We start from the raw sequence: 7,990 nt of genomic DNA, 5'->3' as shown, positions 1-7,990 counted from the left end.
GCTCTCTAACCCAATGAAAAGAGTTAGTTGGTCATTGCTCTAACAAAATAGAAAAGAAAGAAAGTGCATAAAAGTAGAGATGAAGATTAAAACTGAAATTGAAACTTCAAAATTCATAAAATGAAAACTACAAGAAAAGAAAGAAAAGTGTGTGAGGGGAGGGAGTCCGAAGACCCCTCCATTCCAGGACGCTTTCAATGTAAAGACTAAGGCCTTTATATAGGCTCTCCTAAATTAAAAATGAAATTAAAAGCAAATTACAATTAAATGAAAATTCCTATTCTAGATGCTTCTTGTGGTCTTGATTGGTTGACAATTGTGGGCTTGCTTGCTTGGGCTTTGAAGTGGATTTGAGGGAAAAGTGAGTCAAGTTGAGGTCCAGGTGCTAAAGTTAGTGCTAAAGTTAGCCACACTAACGCTACAAGTGTGGCGTTAGTGCTAAAGTTATTGTGGCTAACGTTGCACTTGCTGCCCAGTTGATTTTTTGGGGCTTAAAAGATGCCTCTTATTTGTGCTCCAATTTCATGCCCATTATAGAGTATTATATATCGTTGGAAAGCTCTGAATGTCATCTTTCTAACGCAACTAGAATCATCTCAATTGGACCTTTGTAGCTCAAGTTATGCTCCTTTGAAGTTGACATGGTCGCTGGCATGGTCGCCAACGTTAATGAAAATGTTGAGTCTCAATAACGCCAGCGATTTCCCATTTTTGAAGCTCAAACTTAGTGTCCACCCCATACTATTATATATTTTTGGAAAGCCCTGGATGTCTACTTTCCAATGCTATTAGAAGCGCATCATTTAGAGCTCAACAACTCGAGTTATACTTCTTGGAATGTGAAGAGGTCAGTTGGCTTTAATACAGGTTGATACCATATTCATCATTGCACATTCGGGGCAAATTTTCTCCCCCGACTTTATTGTCAACCATGTAGTGCTATATATGCATGGAAACCTCTGGAATTCTACTTTCCAAAGCCACTAGAATCACCTCATTTGGAGCTTTGTGGCTCAAGTTATGCATGTTTGAAGAAGGCATGGTCAGGCTGCCAGGTGGGACTTTTGCCCACGTTAACTTCCACGTTAACTGAGTTAACGTGGGAGTTAACGTGGCTCATTGTGGCTTGTGTGGCTCCTTCAAATGTTAGTGATAATGTTGAGTGTCACTAACATTGGCCATCACCTTCTTTCATCCACGTTAGCTTCCACGTTAACTAAGTTAACGTGGAAGTTAACGTGGCTTCCTTGGGGGTTGTGTGGTTGCTTTCAACGTTAGTGACAATGTTGGATGTCACTAACGTTGTCGACCACCCTTGCCTCTTACATTAGCTCCCATGTTAACCAAGTTAACGTGGGAGTTAACGTTGCATTTTGCACTTAGGCCAAAGTTAGTGACAATGTTGAATGTCACTAACGTTGGCTTCCCCTTCATTCCTCATTGTTAGCTTCCACGTTAACCAAGTTAACGGGGAAGTTAACGTGGCTCTTGGGGGTTGTGGTCCAACGTTAGTGATAATGTTAAGTGTCACTAACTTTGGCTCCATTTCCTTTCTTCAAATTTAATGCTACTAACGTTCCAACTTTCCTTCCTTCCACGTTAGTGCCTACGTAGCCACTAACGTGGCTCTTCTCTGCTTCTTTTTGCCTGAAATCAAACAAACAGAGTGCATCAAAGTCTTACTCTTAATCATGGGATCATGCAACATCCAATTTATCATATAATTCATGCAAAATCCTCATGAAATCATGTAAAGTGCACAATGTATACTTGAATCAAGAAGTAAGTGAAATTCTACCCAAAACTAGCTTATTTCCTAAGAAAATACATGAAACTACCTTAAAAACAGTGAAGAAAAGGTCAGTGAAACTGGCCAAAATGCCCTGGCATCAGCCGTTCGTAAAATGGTGCCTATGGTACAAGGTATTAAGAATTTGCCAGATCTTGTCTCTTTTGAGGTAAAGTTTGCTAAATCCATGTATCTAGTTCATTAATGAGCAAGGGAGGTTCGCCTTCCCAAGTCTTATTACCAAACAATTTGGCATTCAACTTCATTATGGCTCCTAGATATTCAGCAACTTGCTCTCTAGTTACATCTTCATCCTCTTCAGAGGAAGAATAGTTTTCAGAGCTCATGAATGAAAGAAGGAGGTTTAATGGAATCTCTATGGTCTCTATATGAGCCTCAGATTCCTTTAGATCCTCAATAGGAAACTCCTTCTTGCTTGAAAGACGTCCCATGAGGTCTTCCTCATTGGGATTCATGTCCTCTCCTTCCTCTCTAGGTTCGGCCATGTTGATTATGTCAATGGCCATGCACTCTCTTTTTGGATTCTCTTCAGTGTTGCTTGGGAGAGTACTAGGAGGAGTTTCAGTGATTTTCTTACTTAGCTGGCCCACTTGTGCCTCCAAATTTCTAATGGAGGACCTTGTTTCACTCATGAAACTTAAAGTGGCCTTAGACAGATCAGAGACTAAGTTTGCTAAGTTAGAGGTGCTCTGCTCAGAATTCTCTCTCTGTTGCTGAGAAGATGATGGATAAGGCTTGCTATTGCTGAGCCTATTTCTTCCACCATTATTAAAGCCTTATTGAGGCTTTTGTTGATCCTTCCATGAGAAATTTGGATGATTTCTCCATGATGAATTATAGGTGTTTCCATAAGGTTCACCCATGTAATTTACCTCTGCTATTGCAGGGTTCTCAGGATCATAAGCTTCTTCTTTAGAAGATGCTTCTTTAGTACTGTTGGATGCATTTTGCCATCCATTCAGACTTTGAGAAATCATGTTGACTTGTTGAGTCAACATTTTGTTCTGAGCCACTATGGCATTCAGAGCATCAATTTCAAGAACTCCCTTCTTTTGAGGCGTCCCATTATTCACGGAATTTCTCTTAGAAGTGTACATGAATTGGTTATTTGCAACCATGTTAATAAGTTCTTGAGCTTCTACAGGCGTTTTCTTTAGGTGAATGGATCCACTTGCAGAATGGTCCAATGACATCTTAGAAAACTCAGATAGACCATAATAGAATATATCCAGAATGGTCCACTCTGAAAGCATGTTAGAAGGACACCTTTTGGTCATCTGCTTGTATCTTTCCCAAGCTTCATAGAGGGATTCACCATCTTTTTGTTTGAAAGTCTGAACATCCACTCTAAGCTTGCTCAACTTTTGAGGAGGAAAGAACTTAGCCAGGAAGGCCGCGACCAGCTTATCCCAAGAGTCCAGGCTATCTTTAGGTTGTGAATCCAACCATATTCTAGCTCTGTCTCTTACAGCAAAGAGGAAAAGCATGAGCCTGTAGACTTCAGGATCTACTCCATTAGTCTTAATAGTCTCACATATCTGCAAGAACTCAGTTAAAAACTGGTAGGGATCTTCTGATGGAAGTCCATGGAAGTTGCAATTCTGTTGCAGTAGAGCAACTAGTTGAGGTTTCAGCTCAAAATTGTTTGCTCCAATGGTAGGGATTGAGATGCTTCTTCCATCAAATTTGGAAGTAGGTGTAGTATAGTCATCAAGCATCTTCCTTGCATTATTATTTTTGGCTTCCATCTCCTCTTCCTTTTCGAAAATTTCTCTAAGGTTGTCTATGGATTGTTGTAATTTAGCTTCTCTTAGTTTCCTCTTCAGAGTTCTTTTAGGTTCAGGATCTGCCTCAACAAGAAAATTCTTGTCCTTGCTCCTGCTCATATGAAAAAGAAGGGAACAAAAAATAATAATAGGGATCCTCTTTACCACAGTAGAGAGATTTCTTTATGTTAGTAGAAGAAGAAAGGAATAGAAGAAGGAAAAGGTAAGAATCCAAACACAAGGGTGAAGATAGGTTCAGATTCTAGAGATGAAGAGAAGTGTTAGTAAATAAATAAATAAATAGAAGAAAATGAGAGGGAGAGAATTCAAAAATTAATTTTGAAAAAGGGTTAGTGATTTTCGAAAATTAAAAGAAGAATTAAAATTAAAATTAAAATTAAAAACATTTAGTTAATTAAAAGAATTTTGAAAAAGAGGGAGGTAATTTTCGAAAATTAGAGAGAGGAAAGTAGTTAGGTGGTTTTAAAAAAGATAAGATATAGTTAAAACAAACAAAAAGTCAACTAGTTTGTTGAAAAAGATTTGAAATTTAATTTTGAAAAGATAAGAAGTTAGAAGATATTTTGAAATCAAATTTTTGAAAAAGATAAAATTTTGAAAAAGATATGATAGAAAATATATGATTAAAAAGATATGGTTGAAAAATATTTAATTTTTAAAATTAAAATTAATTATTTGACTAACAAGAAACTATAAGATATGATTCTAGAATTGGAAGATTGAACCTTTCTTAACAAGAAAGTAACAAACTTCAAATTTTTGAATCAATCACATTAATTGTTAGTAAAGTTTTCAAAATTTTGAAATAAAGATAAGAAAAAGATTTTGAAAATTTTAAAAATTTCGAAAAGAATAAAAAAATGAAAAAGATTTGATTTTTGAAAAAGATTTTGAAAAGATAAGATTTTTAAATTTGAAAATTTGACTTGACTTGTAAGAAATAGCTAATTTTTGAAAATTTTTGACTAAGTCAACTCAAATTTTCGAAATTTATGAGAGAAAAAAGGAAAAGATATTCTATTTTGATTTTCGAATTTTTAATGATGAGAGAGAAAAACAACAAAAATGACTCACAACATAAAAATTATGAATCAAAACACATGATGCATGCAAGAACACTATGAATGTCAAGATGAACACCAAGAACACTTTGAAGATCATGATGAACATCATGAACATATTTTTGAAAAAATTTTGATGCAAAGAAAACATGCAAGACACCAAAATTAGAAATCTTTCATTTTAGACACTATGAATGCAAAAATGCACATGAAAAATATCATACAACACAAAACAAGAAAATTTAAAGATCAAACAAGAAGACTTACCAAGAACAACTTGAAGATCATGAAGAACACTATGAATGGATTAATTTTCGAAAAATGCAAGAACAAGATGAATATGCAATTGACACCAAACTTAAAACATGACACAAGACTCAAACAAGAATCACAAAATATTTTTGGTTTTTATGATTTTATGATTTTTTTGTATTTTCTTTTATTTTTTTCCAAAAAACATATAGGAAAAAGAAAATAAGAATTTCAAGAATTTTTAAGAAGAATTCCAAGAATCTTTCAATGTTAGTCTAAAGCTCTGGTCTAGGAATTAGACATGGCTTAATATCCATCCAAGCTTCAACAGGGCATTACATGCATTGTAGTGATTAGTTGAAGCCTCAGTCCAAAAGAATTTAGACATGGCTTTATAGCCAGCCAGGCTTCAACATGTTTCATGAAACTCTAGAATCCATTCTTAAGAATTTTGAAAAATTTTCGAAAACAGGTGAGAAAAATTTTTTTGAAAGATTTTTGAAAAATTTTTGAAAACAAAAAGAAAATTACCTAATCTGAGCAACAAGATGAACCGTCAGTTGTCCAAACTCGAACAATCCTCGGCAACGGCGCCAAAAACTTGGTGCACAAAATTGTGATCTCTAATAATAGCATTCAACTTGGTATGTGCATCTACTAACTCAGCACTTTCTTCACAACTTCGCACAACTAACCAGCAAGTGCACTGGGTCGTCCAAGTAATAAACCTTACGTGAGTAAAGGTCGATCCCATGGAGATTGTTGGTATGAAGCAAGTTATGGTCATCTTGTAAATCTTACTTAGACTGATTCAAATGGTTATGGAGTTTTCGAATAATAATAATAAATAAACAGAAATTAAAGATAGAAATACTTATGTAAATCATTGGTGAGAATTTCAGATAAGTATATGGAGATGCTTTATCCCTGTTGAATCTCTGCTTTCCTACTGCCTTCCTTCAATCCTTCTTACTCATTTCCATGGTAAGCTGTATGTAGGGCATCACCGTTGTCAATGGCTACATCCCATCTTCTCAGTGAAAAAGGTCCAAATGCTCTGTCACAGCACGGCTAATCATCTGTCGGTTCTCGATCATGCTGGAATAGAATCCATTGATTCTTTTGCGTTTGTCATCACGCCCAACAATCGCGAGTTTGAAGCTCGTCACAGTCATTCAATCCCTGAATCCTACTCGGAATACCACAGACAAGGTTTAGACTTTCCGGATTCTCATGAATGCCGCCATCAATTTTAGCTTATACCACGAAGATTCTGATTAAGGAATCTAAGAGATATGCGTTTGGTCTAAAGTAAAACGGAAGTGGTTGTCAGTCACGCGTTCATAGGTGGGAATGATGATGAGTGTCACGGATCATCACATTCGTCATGGTGAAGTGCAATGAATATCTTAGAACAGGAATAAACTGAATTGAATAGAAAATAGTAGTAATTGCATTAAAACTCGAGGTCCAGCAGAGCTCCACACCCTTAATCTATCGTGTGTAGAAACTCCACCGTTGAAAATACATAAGTGATGGTGGTCCAAGCATGGCCGAATGTCCAGCCCCCATGAACGTGATCAATAGTCTCCTAAAATGAATAATAGATTAAAACTGAGACCAAAGATGTCTAATACAATAGTAAAATGTCCTATTTATACTAGACTAGCTATTAGGGTTTACAGAAAGAAGTAATTGATGCAGAAATCTACTTCTGGGGCCCACTTGGTGTGTACTTGGGCTGAGCTTGAGCTTTACACGTGCAGAGGCATCTTTTGGAGTTGAACACCAAGTTGTAACAAGTTTTTGGCGTTCAACTCTGGTTCGTGACGTGTTTCTGGCGTTTGACTCCAGAATGCAGCATGGAACTGGCGTTGAGCGCCAGTTTGCATCGTCTAATCTCGAATAAAGTATGGACTATTAAATATTGCTGGACAGCTCTGGATATCTACTTTCCAACTCCATTGAGCACTCACCATTTGGTGTTCTGTAGCTCCAGAAAATCCATGTCGAGTGCAGGGAGTTCAGATTCCAACAGCATCAGCAGTCCTTTGTCAGCCTTCTTATCAGATTTTTGCTCAGGTCCCTCAATTTCAGCCAGAAAATACCTGAAATTACAGAAAAACACACAAACTCATAGTAAAGTCCAGCATTGTGAATTTAGCATAAAAACTAATGAAAACATCCATAAAAGTAGCTAGATCCTACTAAAAACTATCTAAAAACAATGCCATAAAACGTATAAATTATCCGCTCATTAATCCTCTCCAGTTCACTATCAAAAGAGGTTGAAACCCCTCTTCTACCTGTCTTGCACTTAGCAAAACCATAGCAAACAGCAAGTTGAAACTCACAGTTAATGAAAATTGTGGTTAGAGCAATTAAACAAACAGTTAGTGAGGTTAGTGAATTAGTTGAGCTGAAAAGTAAATGAAAAATGAAAAATGACTGAGAATGTATAAGAAAATGACAGTAAACAACAAAAGAAAATTGCTCAATCTAGTTATCCTCTAATTTACTCATTGTCAATACAAAACCAATCCCCGGAAACGGCGCCATAAACTTGATAGCACGAAAACTTGTCTCTCAAAAAATTTCCTCCGGCAAGTGCATCGGATTATTGATGAGCGGATAATTTGTATGCTTTTTGGCATTGTTTTTAGTATGTTTTTAGTATAATCTAGTTAGTTTTTAGTATATTTTTATTAGTTTTTAGTTAAAATTCACTTTTCTGGACTTTACTATGAGTTTGTGTGTTTTTCTGTGATTTCAGGTATTTTCTGGCTGAAATTGAGGGTCCTGAGCAAAAATCTGATTCCGAGACCAAAAAGGACTGCAGATGCTGTTGGATTCTGACCTCCCTGCACTCGAAGCGGATTTTCTGGAGCTACAGAAGCCCAATTGGCGCGCTCTCAACGGCATTGGAAAGTAGACATCCTGGGCTTTCCAGCAATATATGATAGTCCATACTTTGCCCAAGATTTGATGGCCCAAACCGGCGTGGCAAATCTCCCTCAGAAATTCCAGCGTTAAACGCCGGAACTGGCATAAAATTTGGAGTTAAACGCCCAAACTGGCAT

The 7,990-nt window shown here is 36.6% G+C and overlaps 1 non-coding gene across 1 annotated transcript; it reads left to right on the top strand.

Moving 5' to 3' along the window:
- Nucleotides 1–3,057: 3,057 nt before the first annotated feature.
- Nucleotides 3,058–3,165, top strand: LOC127745079 (small nucleolar RNA R71). Its single transcript, XR_008006270.1, has one exon. It is a non-coding gene; the product is annotated as a small nucleolar RNA R71 (small nucleolar RNA).
- The last annotated feature ends 4,825 nt before the right edge of the window (nucleotides 3,166–7,990 follow it).

Source organism: Arachis duranensis, chromosome 2 (genome assembly GCF_000817695.3).
Source record: "Arachis duranensis cultivar V14167 chromosome 2, aradu.V14167.gnm2.J7QH, whole genome shotgun sequence".
NCBI lineage: Eukaryota > Viridiplantae > Streptophyta > Magnoliopsida > Fabales > Fabaceae > Arachis > Arachis duranensis.
Note: the sequence above shows the minus strand (reverse complement) of the source record. Positions and strands in the feature narration are given on the sequence as shown.